This window comes from Ambystoma mexicanum, chromosome 12 (assembly GCF_040938575.1).
Source record: "Ambystoma mexicanum isolate Mex_15411 chromosome 12, UKY_AmexF1_1, whole genome shotgun sequence".
Lineage (NCBI taxonomy): Eukaryota > Metazoa > Chordata > Amphibia > Caudata > Ambystomatidae > Ambystoma > Ambystoma mexicanum.
The window spans coordinates 29,951,040-29,970,595 of record NC_090936.1 but is presented as its reverse complement, the minus strand read 5'-3'; the positions used below and the strand labels follow the sequence as shown (position 1 = coordinate 29,970,595).

At 50.0% G+C, this 19,556-nt stretch overlaps 1 protein-coding gene across 1 annotated transcript in view; it reads right to left on the bottom strand.

The window, feature by feature from the left end:
* The window catches only part of TUBGCP6 (tubulin gamma complex component 6), a 728,796-nt gene extending 715,831 nt beyond the window's left edge, over positions 1-12,965 (bottom strand). The window contains exon 1 of the mRNA XM_069627853.1: positions 12,867-12,965. The gene's annotated coding sequence lies outside the window, so the exon portion shown is untranslated. The remainder of the gene's footprint in view (positions 1-12,866) is intronic.
* Between the last annotated feature and the right edge of the window lie 6,591 nt (positions 12,966-19,556).

Here is a 19,556-nt window from a genome sequence, read left to right as displayed (position 1 = left end):
GTGAGCGCTGTGTCGACAAGAGTGAACCCGGTCGAGGGATGTCCACAATTAACAATTCCTTAAAAAGACATTAAGACTCTCGAATCTTGCCAATGGTAATATTGTGAAAAGAAGGCCATGTATTCTTTTCGACTCCCTCCCCAGCTCCCCCTCGGGGGAGAGCCATCACAGGTCAGTGTGTGCCCTGGCCCAAGGAAAGGGTGCAAGCAGACAGAGGCTGGCCATTGCAGGCAGTGATCACCGGCTTTAAGCAGAGAGGCGGAGAGGGGTGGATGAGTGCAGCTGGAGGGCCCCTGGCCAAGCTTTGAAGCCAGCACTTTGCAGAGAAGAGATGAGTAGGCCCTGTGGTGATATAGCCGGGCGGCTGGAGGCCCATTTGAGGAACATTTTGGATTTTGGAGCTGCATATAGTGCATCAGCCAGCACACCCCCATCCAGAAACACAGCAAGTGAGACAAGGGATCAAGAAGCGCACCACACATAGGAGACAGTGACTGGCGAAGTCATGGGCTCCCCAGGCCAATCCTGATGCCGAATAGAGGGCTAAAAAGTCCATCCACATCCATGGTGAGCAAGAAAGAATAAGGGAGAGGCCATTTGGTCGGGCTCAGGGCAGAATGATCCTAGCACCAAGGCCAGGAGAAGAGTCCTTTGAAACCCGAGGAGGCGGACAAACAGTGGCTCACCTGCGCACAGTTGGAGGGGAATTCCAACCCCCCTCCCTTGCACAGTCAAGGGCGGCCCCACAAAGCGGCGGAGGGAGGAGGGGTCTATGCCCTGTAAAAGTAGCCAGAAGAGGTCTGAACTGTGCAATACGATATCGGGGAGGAGAGGAGGGGGCAGTGCCCACCAGACCTGCAACCCACAATGTCAAAAAGAAGGGGAAGGACGTGCAAACTGCCCCCAAGTCGGTGAAGAAACCACAGGAGGGCCATCTGCAGAGACTCTGGCGCAGAGACAGCAAGGTATTGGCTGTGGGAGATCAGAGGCCCGGGGGGCAGGAGAGGATTTGGGGGTGCTGGCAAGCACTGCAAAAGATTAAGTGGTCACCCAGGAGGTCCTTCGCCAATGCTTTCAGGATTTTGGGAACAAAATAGCAAACACCATTCAATCGCAGTTGAGCATGACGCGAGCGGAACTGCCCCAATCGCTGCAAGACATAATAATTATAAAAGGAGGACATAATAAAACTAGAGGAGCGAACCGATGCGGAGAGTGCCATACGAGAGGTCGCAGAGGACACAAGGAAGATTGATGAGTCGGTAGAGCAATTAGCAAGGGTCACACAGAAGCTTGAGACCCAGAGCGAAGACCTTGAAAACCCGTTTGAGATGATCTAACTTCAGAATAAAGGGCCTCGCTGAGGCAGGCAAGGATATACGCACAATAGCGCAGCAAGTGTTCGCGAACCTGCTGGAGGTGGAAGACTGGTCGGGGTAAGAGCTGACTAACACATACACAGAGTGGGTCCAAAGAGGGGAGAGGCAGGGGCCAGACCCAGAGATGTAGTGGTGGCCTTACACAAGTACAGGCAGAAGGAGAATGTGCTGCCGGCTGGCAGGAGGGCCAGATCAATCAGCTACAATGGCTCAGAACTTCAGCTATTCCAGGGCCTAGACCAGAACACCCTGGTGAAGCGTAGGATGATGGGCCTGGTGGTGCCCGCCCTAATGTGAGCAGACATACGCTGTAAATGGCCTTTCCCTTTGGACTACTGTTTGAATGGGAAGAGAAACCGCATCGGGTCATCACCTGCAAGGAAGGTACGAGGGTACTGAAGATTGAGGACGAATGGTCACCAAGGCAAGAACAAAGACCGGCAAGAGAACCGCTCGAGAGGTAAATGTGGAAGTGGAAAAAGCTTCGACAAAGGGCTAAAATAAACGGGCCTGGTTTAACTCCCGACAAGGGAGCAGTAGTGGAAGGTGCCCACGTGCCCATCGACACTGGAGTGCCACACTGAGGGAAAAGGGAGTGTTACAGGAAGGAATGCTGTAGGGTGTCTGGGGGAGGTAGTTAGGGGAAAGGTACCGGGGAAGGTGGCTGTTAAGGGGATGTCTTGGTTTATCTACATGGGTGATGGTGGACCCGCACAGGTTTACTCTGGATTGTTACAAGGGCACAATTCCAGAGATGATAGGTCGGGGGGAGCTAGAGGCTGGTTGAGCCCACCCAGAGGGGGTGGGACAGTGAAATCCCAATGGCAGTCACTCATCATTAGTGTGAGCCGCACGGTAAAATGACCGTGGGATAGAGGGAAGTGCTTCGGTTGACCTCCCTAAACATCCGGGGCTTAATTCCCAGGTAAGAGAAGGAAGGTGGAACAGTTCTTGGGGCGGGGGAAGTCGGGAATTTTAGCCCTCCAAGAGGTGCACGTTCGGAGGCGAGACAGGCATAAGCTGAAAATAAAGGGGTACTGCCATCTGTTCCAATCAAACACCCCAGGGAAGATGGGGGGGTGTTAATCGCTATTTGGGACATCCCAGGCTGCCAAGTCATAGCTACGAGGGGGACACCGAGCGTAGGTATTTGGTGGTCTCTTTCCAATGGGAAAGGGGGACATATACAGTGCCACCAATCTACACCCCCAATAGAGAGCAAGATGGGTTCTGGCCGGCGACACTGGCCAAATTGGAGACTTTTGCCAAAGGGCAGATAATATTGGTAGGCGACTTTACTCTGGAGAGGGACCCAAGAGAAGACAGGAGCGCAGGGGTGTTCCACAACCAGGTGGCGCCATCTGCCGGCTTGAACGAACACAGGCGCCCAATTGGCGTTGGTAGATTGGTGGAGGAAACTTAGCGGTGGGGGGCTGCACATGTTATTCCCACGTTCATAGATACTTCTCAAGGATAGATTACTCCTTGATTATGGGGTCACTATTGGGTAGGGTTGCAGGGATAGAGTTAGGAGTGATTGTCCTGTCAAAACCATGCACCCATAACGATTACCTTAAATATGGGGCACAAACCAGCCCTATGGCGGTGGAATATTCCCTAGTCACATCCTTAAGGATGGTGTGAGGACATAAAGAAACACAATACAGGGTGTACGCGACTAGGTGCTGTGGGACGCGTTGGTTACATTGAGGGGGGGCTCATTGTGATGAAGTGCCAGAGGGACAAACAACTAGGTCTCTTACAGGAGGAATTGGAAGCTAAACGTAAACAAATAATGGCTCAAATTGCAGATAACACGGGGAGTACGCGCAAAGGGAATATCGGCTGATTAGGATGTAATTAGATGTTTTGCAGGTCAAAGCCAATAAGCCGGAACCCGTTAGCGAGGTTGATTAGGAAAAATTAAGTGTCAAGGACAATACTTAAAATAAAAGCTGGGGGGCAAGAAAGCACTGCTGTACCTGACATAATTCCGGTCTTCGCAGAATATTATTCATCCCTGTAGACATCAGATTCCCCTGAGGAGGGAGCCCAAAGGGGAATACCTGTCCCAGTGCCCTCTCCCTAAGATCACTCCTCAAGAACGGGAAGAACTTGAAGGAGACATTACTCCCAAAGAAGTAAGGTTGGCTACAGCTGCCTTGCCATCAGGAAATGTTTCGGACATGGACGGCTATCCAGGCGTGTTTCTAAAAAACCTTTAGAGAGGCACTCATACTGCGCTTAGTCCAGCTCTTCAACTCTTAGAAGGGGCAGGGTGTTTCACCCTGACAATGGAAGAAGGCAAGGTTGTGCTGCTCCCAAAGCCGGGAAAGGATGTCAGTCTATGCGGTTCATACTGGCCGATTGCCCTTTTTAATCTAGACAGAAAGATCTACACCAAGGTTCTGGCATCACGCCTTGATACGCTCCTCCCAAACTGATTGATTCCAACCAGTCGGGATTTATTAGGCATAGGCAGACCTCGGATAAAATTCGCTGGGTCTGTCATCTGATTGAAAAAGTAAATAGAACCCCTCCACCTATACTAGCGTTGGATGCAGAGAAGGCATTCGACTGGGTTGAATGGCCATTCCTCTACCATACCATGGAGGTGATGCGATTCGGTTCTAAATTCCTTTCAATGGTAAAAGCTAACTACCGAACTCCCCCTCCCCGCTCTTATACGCCATCCACCTGGAGCTGACCTTGGCCAGCATTAGGGCCTCCATTGGTATTAGGGGGATTCACTTTGGGGGTGACGAGCAAAGAGTTGCAGCGTTTGCTGATGACATGCTCTTCTTGATCACAGAACCAGAAACCTAATTTCAAGGGATCTTGCAGGAACAACGTCTTTGGGGAGATGGCAGGGTTAAAAATAAATGCCAACATGTCAGAGTTATTAAACGTGGCCACCCCCTCAGAAAAGGTTCAGGAATAGCGGGGACATAGTACCCTATAGATGGGCGGAAACCGGCATTAGATATTTGGGTGTCCAGATTACTGGTTCTCTGGATGCTCTTTACCGTGCTAACTGTCCACCTTTAGCGGAAAAGCTGCAACGGCTGCTGGCGGATTGGGTGCCCTTATCAATTTCCTGGATGGGGAGGATAAATGAACTTAAAATGGTGATTTTGCCAAACATCCCATACTATTACATGGCCCTGCCAGTGGGGGTGCACCAAGGTTTATTCAGGGCCCTTCAAAAGCATGTGGGTTCATTTATTTGGAACCGCAAGAGATCCAAGGTATCTCTGCGGATGCTGTCTGCCAGAAGTAAGGGAGGGCTGTGAGCGCCAAACCTCCGCCTCCATTTCCTTGCGGCTTAAATCAGAGTGATCCAGGATTGGTTCAGGGGCGATCGTGGGAAGGTCTGGTGTCGAATGGATAAAGCAGATGTGGGTTCCCCGCTGGACGAGGTGCTGTGGCGACCCAAGGGAGATAGGCCTGCAAACATCTACCGTAGCAGGATAGGGGCCCTAGTGGGGGACTCATAGGATGAGCTGGTGTGGTGTGTGAACTTGACCACCTTCCCCTCCCCGATGACATTGCTGTTTGGGAATCCCCAGTTCACATCAGGTGTGGAAAGTGGTGCCTTCAATGGATGGGAGGGAGCAGGGTACCGCAAACTACGCGTCATGTTCTCGGGTCAGGACATTAAATGCTTTGCACAGTTCAAGCAAGACTTTGGGCTATACACGCCTGAAACACTTGTGTATAGGAGCGTTATAAATGCCATATCATATTATCTAGATGAGGGAAGAGGTATTGTTACTCTCAAATGAGGCACTGGTTTATGAACCCAATGATCAGTTTAGAGGCCACCGGGGATCTCACGCCCTTTGAACGGTTCGTAACGATTGACACGGGGACAGGCATCTGGTAGGAGCACTAAATGGGAGTATAGCAGAAGGGACAAGAAGCCAGGCATGGCACTATATGGAGCAGTGGGAAACTGCAGTGGAGCAGCCGCTGGAGGGGGAACTTTGGGCAGATATCCCCAAGCTCACGCAGGCCATTCAGATTCAGGAGATGTGGGTTATAATAGTTCAATGGCATCTCACCCCAGAAATGGAAACAAAAAGCTGCCCCCAAAAGAACACAAATGGGTTAGTAAAATCCGGAACTTAATGGCACTAGAGTAGGTGACTTATTTGATTCAAGGGGATCATCAAAGGTTTCTCTCAGACTGGGACATTGTCCTGCATCACCTTTGGCAGGACTCGCGGGTCGCATGGTGCCCAAAGAAAATTAGATTGCTGGGGCTGCTGTGAGTACTTGCTCCACTTGGGGAGGGTGCCTTCACAGGCAGCTGGCAGGAGATATGGCTGAAGCTTTTAGGACTATGCGGTGGGGGGGGTTCTCAAAAGGCGCAAAGGCCCGTACAACCGCTGGCGAGAGAGCTGGCCACTCACAGAAACTTGGGACCGGGATACATTTACAAAGTTTATGGACTTGGGGCGGGTGGGAACAGGACTGGGTGCATTGTTTGTAACATGTGTTGGGATCACGGGAGAGGGGATAAGATAGGAGGCGAGAAGGGATGGGGTTACATGTGCCAATACCTCACCAGCCAAAATCAGCTCCCTTGCCCAGCACAAACACACCCACACACACATCCTTTGACTCAACATTCACTCGCTTATTCACACACAGCAGTCACTCACTCATTGCAGGAGAGGATCAGACGTGACCTTCCCATACATTGTATATCACCCTGCACTTGTTCCAAATAGGCACAGGGAAATGTTTTGTTTTCCTGGTGCTTTGAAAAGTGCAGCTCTTTTGAAAATCAGGATTTACTTGAAAATGGCCAGAAACCCCTTTCCACCCTCTGCCTTGCGCATTTGGTGGGAAAAGAGCACCTCAATGTGCACAACTATGATGCACACAATTAAATGTCCTTTGTGCACGGTTCACTGCCTTTTTGGTGCAAGTGAAGTTAATGAGCATTCCATCAGTTGCACCGAACAGGTTTTGAAAATCATGGCACAATGGTTTATCCCTACTGATCGCTTCTTTATGCTGTGCGTTCATTTCAGAGAGTGTAGTTCGAGGTGTCAGTGGGGAATTAGTGGAGAATTAGTAATGGGAAAGGACACACTAAAAGGAAAAGGTGCATGGGGGTTTTACTGTTAGTCATTAACTCCATATTTGCTCATGAGCAGGTATTGTAATAAATACCATTAGCTCCAGAGCAGATACTGTGACTGGAATCGTTAGCCCCAGAGTACATACTGTGCATGCCACCATTCAGGTATTCTGTGATATGTAACGGATTAGCAGGTACTGCATCAAACGTCATTAGTTCCAGGGCAGGTACTGTGTCTGGCTGGAATCTGTATCCCAGATCCGGTACTGTGTCTGTAATAATTTTCCCCGAGGGAGGTATTGTCAGATGTAGCTGATGAGCAGGAACATACTGTATCGCAGGTTATTAGCTACAGAGCAGGTATTGTGTCTGCACTCATTGGCTCCAGCCAGAGGATGTGATGGGCCTTTACCATTAGTGCTAGAGAAGGTAGTGCCTACTGATGTTCATCAGACTGTTGTTTCTATGTCTGCAGCCATTAGACCTAGAACAGACACTGTGCCTGCAGTTATTACCCACAGAAGGGTCATTAGACCTGTTACGGGGGCCAGCTGTTTGCATCAGGCTGGCCCCCTTGGGTGCTATGGGACACCAGCACCCAAGAGGCCCAGTGCCTCACGGGGTTGCCGGGGCACCGCCGGTCTTCGGTGGGGGCAGGGTGGGCCATACCCACACAATGCGGATCCTAGCCACCTTGTTGGCACGAGGGTCCCACGGCATCATGGCCTATAGGCCTGTGCTCACAAGGTGGGGGCCTACAGGCCTAAATGAGATACGGACTCCGTCGCTCCTCTTTGAGAGTCTGCAGCCGTTCTGCTGCACGTGCCTGCAGGGGCTCCTTTTATTAGCTTGGGCCAAGGGCAATACACATGGGAGGGACACATCATAAGGGCAACACACTTGGGAGGGTCAAACACCACACACCTCCTTTTCTATAACAAACAGACAAATGTTACTGAAACATAAATGATTCCCTCCCCCTGTTACAGAACGACAAATACGTATAACACTTGGGAATTGCAGGGAAGAAAACTAGTAGGATATGCCACTGATTCTACCACCTCTCAAAAGACCCTTTATTAACCTGGGGTAAATGGGACTTCCACCACCGAATGACGCCATTGCTAGCTGCTGGCACCATTTAATGCATGTCTACAAACTACGAGAGCACAGCTTTACATGCATTTAACTGGGACCAGTTCACATCATCTAAACACATGTTTACTGCGTCTTCTCCGAGCACTTGCAGGATTGCAGGAGACCAGTTCACTTTGCTTCAGTGTCTGTTCAGGATAGTCATTACCACAGGTCCAGGTCAGTTGATGGTATAGTTCACAAACCGGCAACGCCGCACCTGGGGGTACCAGGGGCCACATCGGCTTAGTCCCTTGATGTTAGGGCAGGCAGCGAGACGCTGGTAGCAGGGCGTCTTGGCGGTGCCACATGGTGTTGATAGGGCATGGGGTAACAGCATGTTACTCACCCCCTTTTCCTTGGTCACACTCCAGCAGGCAAGAGTGTCACTTTACTGCAGTGGCACAGGAGGGCGCACAAGTACTCTTGTTGAGCTGCAACCCTCACGTTGTGGTTTAAACTTCCTTTCACCTTCCTCACTTCTTTTATGGGACTCATGCTCTTATGTGAACTCCAGAACCAAAGTACCTCGGATGGCAGGAAAAGCGTTACCCTGCCCTTGGGTGTTGACAGGCAATGTCCACAGCTGCAGAAACAGGGTAGCAGTCAGCAATTTCCATGGATTGTGCATTTCTCCACCTTTTGGTCACAGAGTGCAGTGCACAGCATTCACTGCACAGAAAACCTGGGAACACAGATAGTGTTTTCTGTATTGGAAACACGACATGAAGTGTCTCCAACTTTCACTACCCACTGGCTCCTCTCACTGGGGAGCATTTCTGCTTTACGGTGCCTGCGCTGACATGGAGCGCTGCATCTCGTATCACTGCACTGTCACGGCCCGGTGTCAAGCTGGGCAGATCTCCCCCGAGTTTCTGTATCACTTCCACTGGTCGAGGCGTCAGATGCGGAAAGTTCAGTGAAGATTTCCTCGGGTGTGCCCGGCTTCTTCTTGAAGAGCTAAAATCTGTTCCGGGAATTCGCCACTGTCGCCTGATGTAGTACCAAGACAAGAATGGCGTCTCCCCTGAGCAGCCCAGCTAAGGAGAAAAAGCCACTGGCAGAAAAAAAAACCTGGAAACTTGTAGATTTTCAATGCTGGGCAGATGGATGGCAATCCCTTGGAAGTTGTGAAAGGAGTCTCCCTTGTAGAATCCGACAGGTTGACTGGTAAGAGAATACCTATTGTACTGGCGGTCCGAATGGTAAGAGGTCCAGGAAGGAGAGAAACAGATGACCAGGGGGAAAAATTCCCAGAAGCAATAGAAAGAGAAATCAATGTCAGGAAAACCTGTGATAAGAGGCCACGGAAGAAACACGAGTGTCCGGCGGCTTCTGATGTAAGTAGTATAATAGAAACCAGCCGCGCCGGTAAACTCGAGAGAAAACCCGGCAGAAAGGTAGATATGAAACGAGAAGAAGGACCAGCTCCGGCTCGTCAGAGATGGCAATAACACAAGGAGCTCCGAGGAACGGGAACTATTGCAAGAGTAGAAGTGAGGGAGGAAGAAACAGGAGGCGGACAGTGAGGTAACTGAAACGAGAGCACCAGGCAAAAGGATCCGGACTAGCAAATCCTACCGAGCCCAGACGCTGACCGCCAAAGTCAGCGAAGAGAAAAGGCAGGAAAGCAAAAGGGCAAACAGTCACACGGGAAACGGAAAGCAGAAAAGAAACAAGAGAGAAGAGGCAGAGTGGCAGAGATCGCTGCGAGGGCAAAACAAAAGAAAACACAAGGAGGGAAAAGAAAGGCGAGTGACAAGCAGCCCAAGTCGAAGAAAGGCAAGGCGGATCAAAGGCAGGAACTGGAAAGGCAACGGATGAGGAAAACTGCAAAGGACGTAAGCGAACTAGGCAGGAGTGTAGATTCAGCATACACTAAAGTTGCAAAGCGCAGGCGGCGTGGTCAGGAGGAAAATAAGGAAGCCGGGAAAAAGAGACTAGACCGCGCTGAACATTTAATGGTGGCCCCTCCACCGACCGGCTCCACAACTTCCATACCCGGCCTCTCATGACACTAGGTCCATCAGTGAAGGACACAATGCTTTCCTCCGCTGCGACGTGGAGCACTTTGCTTCAGCCCAAGACTATCTGTAGGGGCTGCCTGCATGGCGAGAGTGCCATGATGTGCAGAACCGCTGAGCCGGCATGGGGTGCTACCATCTCCATTCCCCTTGGAGCCAATTCTCAAACACTGCCTCTCAGCCCCGAATTTTCCTAGGGGTAACTCTCTGATGCACATTTGCATTTGTTAAATGGGCCAACATGCAACGCTACATTCTTTTACTTCTTGGCACCGCCTATGGACCCAGGGACTTCAGAGGGTAACCTTCTGCTCCGATGCTGCAGCGGTTACGTTTTACACTGCTACCGGCCCAAAAAATGTTACTGTGTCCTTTTTTCCCCAGCTCCGACACAGAGCCTTGCAGGGGCCTCAACGCCTTCATGGCCCAGGGCCTGCAATGTGCAATATGCTTTATTATTTTTGCGCCATCCTGGAGCGCTTCCTTATTACAACGCTAGCAGGGCCCAGGATCGGTGTATGCATAGCAGGGCCTCTTCTCCCTGAGCTCTGAGACCGGAGCACCTGAAATCTTTTGCCGCCAGTGTCCCGTCTCTGCTGGATCTCTGTGGAAGCTTGGCATTCTGACACTGTTGCTTATGGTGGAAGGGATACACACGCTCAGTCATTTTTTTTTTTTTATTTCCATTGCTCCGAGCCGGAGCATTTCTTTTATATATCTGTCGGGGCTGCCGGCACACGAGAGCGCAGCCATGCCGCTACATGCTGGGTGGAGTGGTCACTCACCTCCCCCCTGCTATTGTTACAGTGCTCCAATCATGGATCTGAGCAGTCTCTCCCTCTTGTGGGAGTAATCCTGATGGCATTTTGGCACATTTTTGCGGGGAGGGCGCAGACGGGGCTGTGGTTTCACGCCGCCCCAGGAGGGTGCTGGGGCATCCTCTCTCCTTTTCATTGCGATGGATGCCGCATTCTCTTTCCCAATGGGGAACAGCTCCCTTCCTCCCTTCTCGCAGTGTATGCCGCAGGGGGCTCTGAATGGACTCACTCCCTGGCCGCAGAAGCTCCCGCTTCTCAGAAGGCCGCAGCCAGGGAGGACCTTCCACCAGGGCGCCAGCATAGCATCCACCCCTCCTCTGCAGGGCAGTGGATGCCGCTGTCTTCTCCTTTCTTCAGGGACCACTGCAACGCTAGCCAGGCCTCAACTCACTGTTTCCCCCAAAAAGTTATTTTCAAGCAAAACCGGGAGAACAGGGGATGGGCGCCTCGCGGGATTCCTCACCTCTTGGTCATCATTGTTACAGGGGCCAGCTATTGGCATCAAGCCGGTCCCCTTGGATACTATGGGACACCAGCACCCTGGAGGCCTAGTACATCAGGGGGTTGCCGGGGAACACCAGGTCTTCGGTGGGCGCAGGGCAGGCCATAGCCAGACCATGTGGACTCTAGCCACCTTGCTGGCATGAGGGCCCCATAGCATCGTGCTCACAAGGTGTGGGCCTGCAGGCCTAAATAAGAGACAGACTCAGTCCTTCCTCTTTGGGAGTCTGCAGCCGTTCTGCTGCACGTGCCTGCAGGGGCTCATGGCTCATCTTAAAAGGGCAATACACATGAGAGGGACACATCATATTAAAAGGGCAACACACTTGGGAGGATCACACACTACAAGACCCAGCGAAAGTACCGGATCTACTGTCATTAGCCCTGGGGAGTCATTACTTTCAGAGTAGGCACTGGAACTGGAGACAGTACATTTCTGCAATCATTAGGCCGGTGCAGGTATATATATATATATATATATATATATATACACAGACACATACATATACACACACATACCTCTCAACTCACCCGCTTTTGGCAGGTGTTACCCGCCACTTAGGCAGCTCTCTCACCCGCCTAGCCCCCTACACACCAATGGCTATCAATGGGCTTTCGCCCGCCAAATACAAAATCGGGTGTTTTCAGCCTCCTGTGATGTTTCATAACATTCCCCCGGGACCCCCGCTGTCAGGCATTGGCCTCCCGTACCTTAATGAATACGCAGGACACAGGTCTTGATCGATTCGGGTTCCCGGCACGCTCTGACTTTATTTTAGGTCCACGAGCGATTGCAAACATCGACGTTGCGCTCACGTGACTTTGTCACATTCCTCCTTTTTCATAACAAAACATAAACCAAACATGATGCATAACTTACTGTCAACGTGACAGACAGACATGTGGAGGTATATCAAACAGTGTAGGGGCCCAACGTGGGTAAGTACATATAACTCCATATTTGTTTTAGTTTGGGTACATGATGTAGTCCTTGAACCTCCCTGGACACCACTGGCCTTCCCAGCGGGGATAACCCATCCTCGTCGCCAGTGTGATGTTGCATAACATGCCCCCGAGGCCCCCGCTGTCAGCCCTTGGCCTCCCGTACATTAATGAATATGCAGGACACAGGTATTGATGGTTTGGGTTCCGGGCACACTGACAAGCTCGGGTACCCCCACTTTATTTTATGCCCATGCGCGATGGCGAACATCGCTGTCGTGCTCACGTGACTTTGTCACACTGGCCAGGCACCATGAAAGGTAGAGAGCTATGTATACAGGGCCGGCTATAGCAGCAGCAATCCCTGGACGAATTGTTGCCCCTGCCACCGCCACGCGAGGGCCGGAGCACCACATTTTTTTTCTAACTCACCGCTCCGGCGCCCGGCAGGGAGTTAATGACTAGAATAGGACGCTAATGCATGAGCGCCCTATTCCAATGAAAACTGCCTCGCTCCCACGTCGGAGCGTGGAGCGAATCATCTGAATAAGGTGCTGTATTGTTATTAAATGGGCCCCGTCGCCAGCGCATTTAATAACAAAAGTGCGACTACCGCGCCTTCTCCCACTACGCCAACTCGGGGAGCTCTTGAAAGACTCCCCCTAAGCTGGTGTGGCAGGGGGCTAATGGCACCCCGGGGGGGCCTGGCGCCCCAGGCAGTCACCCGGCCCGCCCAGCCCTGTGTGTTTATGTGTATACATAGTCACTTTACAGCAAACTGTACCTAAATGAGCTACTGAGCAGCTACTTCTACTACACCCACAACAGGCTGCCCTGTGTCATTTGCATTTCCAGAGGTTGCAAAAGGGCTCCTCTTTCCAATATAACAACAAAGGGGTGAGAAGGATGTAAGTTAATGGAGGCAACAAGAAAGGCACATGAAATTCACCACAAGAGCGGGACGGCGCTCACTCACCCGCTGCGGCCTGCAAGAGTCAGGACATGAGCGTTTCCTAAAGGCTGGCGCTAGTTTCCATCCGGAAAACGGGCCCTAGCAACGCCCCGCCCACGCGCCGTCACGTGACTCTGGGCACGCAGCCTCGCACCCCGTAGCGTCTGACGTCATCACCGTGGTTGGGGAGAGGGAAGGTTTCGGCTCCCAGACTGGCAGTGCCAGTGAGAGTTTGGATGCTATCCGCTGGCTGGGCCGAAGGTGGCATTTTATTCAAGATACCGGCAGCGTTTCTGCAAGAGCCAGATTGATATGGGAGGGCGGAAAAGACATTTACTTTAAAAATCATGTTCATCTATTTAACATGAAAGGAGTGGAGGGCTGAGAAAAGGAACGGTGCAGGGACAGTGGATGGTGGTGTTTCACTGATCAAAGGGGACTAATGGGAATTTAATGTTAGATGAGAGTGTCTGGGATGCCTAGGGTGGGTGGTTCAGGGGAGGCACATGTGCCTGTCTGAAAGGGGGTTGGTGCATTTTGCTATGTGGGTGGAGGATGGTGCATTATGGTATTGTTTAGAGGGAGGGAGGGAGGGGGCATCTTGGGGTCTGAATGGTTGGATAGGGGCACGCTGGTGTGCGTCTGGAGGGTTGGGACATGCTGGTGTGGCTCTGGAGTGATGGGGCACATTGGTGTGAGTTGATGGGAGGGATGGGGCATATTGGTATGGGGGAGGGTTGGGGGCATGCTGGTGTGGCTCCGGAGGGATGGGGCACATTGGTGTGGGTCTGATGGGAGGGACGGGGCATATTGGTGTGGGTATGGGGGAGAGATGGGAGCACATTGGTGTGGGTCAAGGGGAGAGATGGGAGCATATTGGTCTGGGGAAGTGATGGGGCATATTGGTGTGGGTCTGGAGGGAGGGATGAGGGCACGTGTGGGTCTGGGGCGAGGGATGGATCGTCTAGGTGTTGGTCTGGAGGGCAGGATGGGGGCATCTTGCTGTGTGGAAGGAGTGATGGTGGCATCTTGGGGTCTGCAATCTATGGGGGCACATTGGTGTCGGTCTGGAACAGGTATGGGGCATATGTTGGTCTGAGGGTGGCATGGGTCATCTAGGTGTGGGCGGGATGGGGACATCCCTATGCATTCTTGAGGGTGGGGTTGCATCTGAGTGGGATGGGGTGTGTTGGTCTGGGGGGAGTGGAAAGGACACATTGGTGTGGTTTTGATGTGAGGGATCAGGCACATTGATGTGGGTTTTATGGGAGGGAACAGGGCACATTGGTCCGGAGGAGGGAGTGATGTTGCCATCTTGGGGAGCGTGCAATGGATGGAGGCAGATTGGTGTCGGTCTGGAACATGTATGGGGCATCTGTTGTTCTGGAGGGTGGCATGGGTCATCTAAGTGTTGGTTGGGAGGGATGGGGCATCTTGGTGTCATTGGTACCCAGTGTTTATTTGTAGCCAGTGCTTATTTATCTCTTAAAGGTTTACTCTGGATTCTCTTTCTCACATTTTACCGTTCCATTTTTATCACCTTTCTATTCCCCATCCTGTCAGTTTCACTTGCATGAGTTTTTCTTGATATATAACTATTCCTTGGTGTCCTCCTGGTTCTCTAGTGCTCCCTGTTTCCTCTGGATCGGTAGGGGAACGTCCTCTAGAGGAGCGCTTGCTTGGGTTCTTCTGCTTGTTTGCGGTTTGCTCCCTCTTTAACCCAGCCGGCTTTCAGTCTTCTCCTCCTCCTCAACCTTGTTCAGCTGTGGACCTCCGGATACTTCGCTGTTTCTCCAGCGTGGTGGTCGCTGTCATTGGATGTGCACACTGCCCACCACGAAACTCTGGTGATCCCGCTACCACCGCAATTTGGTTGCCCGTCTCGTCAGTTCTCCGGTGCATGTGAACACTGGGCTTACAAGCGTTTCAGTCTTACTTTAGGCATACTTCTGAAAGCCTCAGGCTCCTTGGCTCCACCTCTCGCAGCTGTGATGCTGTCAGGAGGTTTCCGTGCTTATCCTGTTTCGCCCCTCGTCGGCATGTTCCCCTTAAAGAGACAGATCCTCTTTCTTGCTCATGGTGCCATATTAATTTGTATTTTTTTTAACAAAGTTTTGGATTCTATAAGGTTCTGCCATTAAGGGGAATGTCCTATGGAGTTCCTCACAGGAACGGGAGTCCTTTTCTACCGGTGGGGTCCCAGCGATTCCTAGGGAAGGTTTTGCGGAGCGGGCTCACCTCCCTAGCCTCATATGGGAGGGTGTGTCCCATATTCGTCACATCTCACGCACAAACACTCCACAGACGCCCCCTTCTCCAACAGCCTCATACTCCTTTCGCCTTCTCAGGTCTCTCTGGCGTTCTCGTCTGCCTCTTTTTCTCCCCCAACTTACCCACATTAAACCATTCACACACCACCATAAATACCCCACCCTCTCCCATGACTGGTTACTTCGGATCTGTGTGATTTGACCGTAGTCAATTTCGCTGCAAATCCAATTTTGCTGTGGCCAAATTCAACAAATCCCCACCCTCCCCTTACTTACCTTTCAGCATCCGCTTTCTTTCTGACCCTGCGGCATCAGTTCCAACCCTGCAACGCGGGTCAAACTGGCACCGCAGGGTCCCTTTTTCTGTTTTTTTTTTCTTTGTCTCCCACTTCCAATGTCCCCAAAGCAGGGGGCAAATCCGGTCAACTTGGCCATAAAGTAAAATATTTTCAGTCGAATTATTCATTTCCATTATTTCTCCCGGCAAATCACTGTAATACTTTGAGCTAAAATATGGTGGTAGTGCGCAGTGCATTCTTGTGCACTCAGAGCCATAATCGACATTCGCTCCAAGCCTCAGTGAAAGCTGCACTTGCTGTGAACTATAAACATATTTTCAGCATTGTTCGCACTATTTCAGTGGAAAACATGTTTTCAACGTTATTTGTTGCTTATGTTGGTTTGCATTGTTCATCCAAGGACACTGCGCAAAAAGGCTCGGATACGCAGGTGCGAGCTGGTACCTGATAATGTCGCCATGGACATTGTCAAAGCTGAGGGTGAGTTATAGAGTTTTTGCTGCTTTCTCGAGCAAGGGAAGATTTCTGCTCCTTGAGGTTACTGTGGAAACTCTGGGCAGAAGTTTCTAGAGATGCCACCCTGCCTTTGCAGAGAGGGCTTAAAATGAGGGGCACTGGAATGGTCAGACAGAAAGCTTCACTGCATAGGGGGGGCGCCTTGCTCTGAGCCTGTTGGCCGTGAGGTCTCTTAGCCTGGCTGATTTAGAGGCTTATTCTGCAGATTGTGGCAAGATGAGGACATTTCTTAAAGATGCGCAAACTGTGATGTATTTTCTTTAGACTTCTTTGCGTCATTTATTGTGTTGCAATTATTCGTTTATGTATGCTTTTTGATGAATAGAAGGCCGTATAAGAGCCAGTTTATCATTTAGTTAAGAGTCTATATGTGTAATGGTCTCTCTGCGTTCTAAGTTTTTTCGTTCAGTGTATTGATGAGAGAAATAAGATTTGTCTGTGCACTTTTTGAAAAGCAAAACAATCACCTACTTGTCCCCAGGGGGTGTGCTAGGGGGAAGGTCTGGTAAGGGCTGAAGAGGGCTTGTAAACTGTGCCCCCCTTTCTGCAGGCACCATGTCCTTGCGTAACCCCTATCCCCCCACCCCAAATATCCCTGCCGGCTAAGAGGGTCATCTGCCTATATGGAGGCGTTCATTTATAATTAATGTAGATTCCCTGGTGGGCTACTGGAGGTTTCCATGAGGCCATTTTAAAGGCCTTTATTTGTAAATCCCTGTTGGTTTAGTGGGATCTATTAAGCCTTTGGTCCATAAAAATGAATCCATGGCGGGTTAGTGGTTTGATTGGCCTCCAGCTAACGCTGTCAACTGGAGCCGCGCTTTCCTTTTCCAGTCGGTGTCCGGTTTGGTTGTGCTCGCTGCAGTGAAACTGGACCCTTCGCCAGGTACATTGCATCACACAACGCCTCCTTCTGTTTCCTGGATCCTTCATTCTCCACCAAGGTCTTCTCTGGCAGGGACATCGTCACTGTGCTCCTGGGGTTGTCATGAGCCCGGCGGTGCTCTTCAGCAGTGTCAGGGCTCCAGTTCCTCGTTGTGGCAGGGATGCCACCATCTGTTCAGGGAGGGAGGGGGCCTGCCCACACCCAGACACCATGAATGTTTTGAAGAATTGCAGTTATTGTGTTTAGTAGACCATGCACAATGTTGACTGTCAGTCACTGTGTTGGTCAAAAATCTAATTGTTTCAATTCATACTAGCAATCAATTGCTGCACACTTTGCTTTCCACGTTGAAATAAATGATAGAAGGAAGTCTGTTTACAATAGTTTGACTGATATTGGGTGATAGATTTCTCTATTCCTCTTAGCATTTTGCCTTTTTGTTCTCTATAGTGGACTTCTACCTCTACCAGACTGTACCATTCACTCAGAATACTGTGCTGTTGCATACCACTGAACCTTTGTTCTCCACTTTGAGGGAAGGGGGGCTACTGTATTGGCCAAGTAATGTATGTCCTCCACTCAAAGAATGCCCTGCTTCTCCAGATCAGCAACCCCCTTTTCTCCCCTTTGAGGGAAAGGTAAGTACTGTAATGGCCAAGGGATTAACAGAATACGCAAAACTGTATTTCCTAATTTATTTGTGTTTATTTCTATCACAGCCGAAACAAGGAAGGAGTAAGGCCTCTGGGGGTCTCTGTACATAGAAAGTAAAATAATAGGTGGACTCAACTAAGGAAACCGTGCTAAGAGTTTGGGAGTAAAATAAAAATAGTGATGTTTTATGTGGTTTCTCCATTGGCCGCACTCTAGTCCGGATCAGGTCTGTCGCCCTGAATCAAAGATCCTGTTTCAGTCAGAGATCCTGTTTTAGATGCCAAGGTTCAAGCTTCAGAAGGCAGGGGGCAGCAGCTTCCTGGTCGTAGCAGCCAAAACGTGAAATTCACTGCCAGTAACCCTAAGAGCAGAACCTTGTCACTTCATTTTCAGGAAAAATGTAAAAACGTGGCTCATCACCCAGGAGACACAATCATCCGGACATCTGCCTGCATTGCGCATCTCTGTGCCTGCTTGTGTTGCACTACCCATTCATGTATTCCTGTATTGCATTCCTTACTACCTAAACTGTAAAATCCTGTGATACAGGTGTCTCCTATGTAATCCTATACTGTCTAAACTGTATGTGATTCTATAACATACGTAACTACAATAATGCACCCAGATTCCCAAGGGTTCGGTGCGCTATATGAATAAACAAAATACAAATACACAATCCTGTGATGTTTAAAGTGTTTCCAGTCACTTGTTTTATTTTTTAGCCACTGAGATCTTTATTTGTCAGGATGCTGCTGTGATCCTTCTTTGCCTCCTGAGATCTTTCATTGTCAAATTGATTCCCCCAGGATTTACTGCTTCATAGTACCACCTCCCTTGGGTTGTCTTGACCAGTCTCGGGCATCAAACTCTTATGTATGTAGATGGACCCTTAGAGGGTAGTATTTTGTTCACCTCCTCACTGGGCCGTGTTGCCTCTGAAGAGCCTTGGTGTAGGTACGGTCGGTTCTTTAACACTGCTCTGAACTGATCTCTGCATTCCGTTTCCCTCCCTCACTTTTCCTCCTTTATTTTCCTTCTATGTTCTTTTCCCCACCCTTTATCTCTTTTACCACTCCATGTCTTCCACCCACCTGTTCAGCTCCTCTTCTTTCTCCAGGAAGTTTCTTGTATCCTCGTCTCACTTTGTCTTTCTTATGCCCCCTCCATGTATTTTCTTGTCTTTTTCCCTACTACTTTAGATGCTCTTTCCCTCGTGCACTCTTGCCCTCAATTTAAGTGTTGTTCTCCTTCCTCTACTCTCTCGCTCCCTCTAGATGTTTTCACGCTCTTGTTTCTTTTGCCAGGTGTTCACCTTTCTCTTCTAACTCTGTGTTTCCCTTTCTCTTCTCATTTCACCTCCCTTCGTTTCCTCTGCATGTTCTCCCTTCTCTCTCCATTTATTTTCATGAGCACTTTTATACTCCTTCCTGGGTTGTAAATTGGACATTGACTGCCAAATTGGGAGCACCAGAATTGGCAAATGGATTGGGCCTCCATACTTACTGGCTCCTGTTGGAACTACAGTTCCTTCATGTGTTTGCAATTGGCGGGGAGACACATTTCCAAGTACCACCTCCAGGGCAACTATCCCTAGCTACCAGACACCCATTAAATGGCCTCCTGTCACAATAGCCTACTACAAAGGGGTCAAGAGTAAGACTCGGACACAGTGGCTTCTTAGGTATTGGTTATAAAGCATTTTTCAACAAAATAATAAGGTTGGGGGGAATCCTATCTAGTCCCAAACTCTAAGCAGGGTTTCCCTGCCTCGAAACTAAGGAATGTTTGTGTCAGGATATTAAATAAAAGAGTGTTGTGTCTCCAAACCCTATACTGACCTTTACACTCTAAACTCAATATAATGTGAACAAGAGGATTTCTGTGAGCTAGACATTTATAGCTTTTCCTCAGAATTCCAAAAATAGAAAGATTAAAGTTGTAGAAAGGAAAGGAATAAAGTTCCACCATGAAAGACGTCTCCATTCCCCTAGATTTTTACCGGTAATAGAAAGGTTGCTTTATCACAGTTCACAATTGTTTCAAGGGGCATGAACCTTGAGCCACCATTAAACACAGTTTTCTCCAGTGT